This window comes from Cucumis melo, unplaced genomic scaffold, assembly GCF_025177605.1.
Source record: "Cucumis melo cultivar AY unplaced genomic scaffold, USDA_Cmelo_AY_1.0 utg000853l, whole genome shotgun sequence".
Lineage (NCBI taxonomy): Eukaryota > Viridiplantae > Streptophyta > Magnoliopsida > Cucurbitales > Cucurbitaceae > Cucumis > Cucumis melo.
The window spans coordinates 15,663-20,000 of NW_026124252.1; positions in this window are offsets into that span (position 1 = coordinate 15,663).

The following is a 4,338-nucleotide window of genomic DNA, read 5'->3' on the forward strand; positions in this document are numbered from 1 at the left end:
TTATTCTATTAGAATAAAAATAGACACATTCAATGACATTTCAATCTGGCACCAGTGACATAATAATCATAATAATACCGCTCCTATTTGTATTGTAAAAAACAAAGAAATAAAGAAGAGGTAAAATAGTCTTCCTGACAATATAATATCCATACTATGACTAGTAATGCGGTACAAGTAATTACCGAAATAGGGTCGAAAAAGAATAAAAAAAAAAACAAGGGAAAAAGTTTTTCATAATTTTTTGATCATACATAATTAAATTATAGAATTGCCAACAAGAATTTGGTTTTTTTTACGAACTTTATTTGATAAATCCCCAGATTTAGAAATTCATTTCGGACAATTGAACCTTCTCAAACTGTTTCTTTTTAAGAACTAAAAAGATTTGTGCCAAAATAACAGATGCAAAAAAGAACAAAAGGCCTTGGACACGTAATGGATCTTGAAGGACGATTTCCGCATCTCCCTGACCAAATCCTCCCACATTAGGATTACTCGTTAATGGTTGATCAAGTTTGATGGATTCGCCCTCTGAAACAAGAAGTTCTGGTCCTGGAGGGATAATATCAACCACTTGACGCCCATTCGCTGCATCCACTATGGTTATTTCATATCCTCCTTTTTCTTTTCGTATTATTTTGCTTACTATCCCTGCTGCTGTAGCATTATAAACATTATTATTACTCTTACTCCCGTCGGGATAAATCTGACCCCTTCCCCTGTTCCCGCCTACGTATATGGGATATTTTAAGAAGTGAACATCTTTCTTAGTCGCAGGGTCCGGGGAAAGAATAGGAAAGGTGATTTCACTATATTTCTGACCAGGAACAGGACCTATCACAAGAATATTTTTTTTAGTGGGACGATAGCTCTGAAAAGAAAGATTGCCCATCTTTTCTTTAATCTCGGGAGAAATACGATCGGGGGGGGCTAATTCAAACCCCTCGGGTAAAATAAGAACAGCCCCCACATTCAAACCACCCTTTTTACCATTCGCAAGAACTTGTTTCAGTTGCATATCATAAGGAATTCGAACAACTGCTTCAAATACAGTATCAGGAAGTACCGCTTGTGGAACCTCGATATCCACGGGCTTATTAGCTAAATGGCAGTTGGCGCAGACAATACGGCCGGTTGCTTCTCGTGGATTTTCATAACCCTGTTGTGCAAAAATGGGATATGCATTTGAAACGGGTGCCCAAGTTATTATATATATCATGAGTGATACGGAAATAGATCGAGTAATCTCTTCCTTTATCGAAGAAAAGGTATTTCTAGTTTGCATGGTCCAATCATTGAGCCCAAAAATTTCTACAATAAAATTAGGTAGGTCCCTAGTATAGTTCCCTATCCATGATTCTGCTATTTACTGAAATAAAGTTACTCGAATATAGGAGGCATCCTTCGCGATGGGTAGAAGGAATAAGTACAATTTTGAATGTTTTACTTATGTACAAAGTAACAAACATTATATTTTTCAGTCATTCATTGAATGATAAATCACTACAAGTGAGGGAGATACACGATTTAAATAACGGAAGATCCAATATTTTAAAATTGTGTCAAGAATGACTGGAAAAGTGGAAACAAGACCGGATATAATTTGATCGTTATGAGAAAATCCAAAATCTTTGTAGACAGAACCAATCATTAGTTCCCAACCATGGGGTGAATGAAATCCTATACATAAATCAGTTAATAAAAGAATAGAAAAAGCTTTTATTGTGTCGCTTAAGTTATATAGGAACTCTTGAACCCAAGAGTTAAGAATAACAAGTTCTTCATTACCAAGAATAGAATAACCACTTAGAATAACGAAACAGATTATATTTGTCGAGAAGTGCAAAATCATATGGATACGATCCTCATTGTGCATCTTGATCAATTGGATCGTTTCTTTGTAGATTCCGATACGAAGCTTTTGTAGATGTGTTTCTGGGTATTCCTTTAGCATTTCGTCCAAGAGAAAGAGTTCCTCTAATTCTAGAACTTTTTTTATAATACTCTTTTCTTGAATATCATTCAAAAAAATTTCGGATTGACCAGTATTCCACCAATTAGTAACCCAAGATTCTAGGCTTTTATTAAATGAAAGAGAGATCCACCAGGGCAAAAATACTATAGATGCAAGATATAGAAGGGGAATGAATGCTTTCTTTTTTTCCATTTTTTCGTCTTTTATTTTTTAATGAACTCACTTCATTCGTTAACTCTCTACACTACTAATATTTATATCAAACATAAGTTCTATTACAAGTCATATGCATACTATTATGAATCCATTCCCTGTTTTTTAGTTTTTGATTTGTGATTTATTAGTTAATCCTTGAATTTCGAAATAATACAGAAAGAAAATAACAAAGAATCCACTTTTTTTTGTTACTGTGCAGTTGATTTACATACGGATCAAAATTTCGGACAAAGAAAGTTTTCTGGCTGTTCCGTATACGTCTGCTTTGGGTCAAATGAGCATTCTGAAGAAATTCCAGTTAAGTTATTATACTATTACTATGGTCTATAAAAAAGACTATTCTTTCATTTCAGTTTTATCCCTCTTGCTACGAACAAAATTCATTCTGAACTTCATTTTTCAAAAAACTTCAATTGGTACACGCAAGAAATAGGCCAATTCGGCAGCCTTTTGCTCAATTTCTCGTGGGGTCAGATTCTGATCGGTACGCGTCAAGGGAATGGCCCCTTGGCCTCTTATTTCCATATAAAGGACACGACGTGCATAAATACCCTCTTTAACTTCTATTCTGATGGACTGAATGTCTTCATAAGGAATCGTAGGAAGATTCGACGATTTTTTCCAGGAAACCCCCAACGAAAAATAGACACTATTTCTTCTTTTCTATCGAATCGATCATAACCGCTACCTACATTCCACAAAATTGTGCACCACAAATAGGAGCTAATAAAGAGACCGGCAATCCCATAGAAAGACATTACGATCCCCTGTGGAAAAAAAATTATTTGCTGAGACGGAAATAAAGCTATCAAATCCCTACCAAGATAACTGGAAGTTCCAACCAATAAAAACCCTAATGAACCTAAAAAAAGGATAAAGGCCCAGCAGAAATTGCTGATTTTTCGAGATCCTCTTATAAATTCTATCCATATACGTTCTGATCGCCAATTCATACTAGATCTCGTTGCATTTTATTGGAATTAAGAGAATCAAAAAAAATCTATTTTACTTTTTTTGTTTCCGAAGTAACTCTAATCAACTAGCACTATTTTGATGTGAACCTTTACTTTAGATCTAAGTAATTCATCGAATTACTTAGATCTAAAATAATAACATCACCTTTATATGATTCCCTATAGATACCTACATCCATATAGGTATATTGATTTTATATCTCAAACATTTGTCGCCCGATCTCTTATCTATTTTCTATTTTGAAACTTATCTATTTTCTATTTTGAAATACTTCTAATTGATTTCCTCAGATATCATGTTTACGTATGTATAATCGCTTATGTTTGGAGTAAGCCACATGTTAGATTCTAGTCTACTAAATAGATAGCTGTGTTATCGTCAAAGTCTAAGTTTTGAAAAAAAAAAATAGACAGCATATTTAAAAAATCTTGTTTTTTTGAACATGAAGAAATAAAGAAGCCATTGCAATTGCCGGAAAATACTAGGCCCACTAAAGGCACAAAAATAGAGGGTAAGGTGGTGAGAGTTGTCATAGAATGGATACCTCGACTTAATATTTTCATTGTTATATTAATAGTTTTACCTGTTATTTATTGATTGTTATAAAAGGTATCTTATAATTATACTAATTCAATATATAATTATACTAAGTAATATCTACGTGAGTATATATAGAAAAGGAATGAGGAATGTCGAATTAAATAAATGGACTTACTCATCTTTCGACATGAGATATATGTATCATAATAGACGTTTGCATTATTTTAGTTATTATCTTGTCTTAGCATTTTTTTTTAATAAAATTTCATAAAGATTTTCGTACAAATTCCCAAAAAGGTAGTTATAATCCGATCCAACAACAAGGATTCTTAGTAAAACTAGAGATCCGCTAGAGATGTAGAAAGATGCAAGACTCTATGCCGCTATTTGCTATAGTTGAAGTATATATACACATGTAATGTTAAGAAGGGAGCATGAAATTCATTTTCTTCCCCGTGCCAAATTTTGCGGAAGAAATAAAAAAAAAAAGAATTCATTTTTTAAGTTAAGTAAGGCTTTACTTGATTGAATTTTGATTCGAGGGAACGAAAGCGTGGAGCTGAAATAACTCACTCACAACACCTTTTAAAGGATTACGTGGTACGATTAGATCGAATAAGCCCTTATCG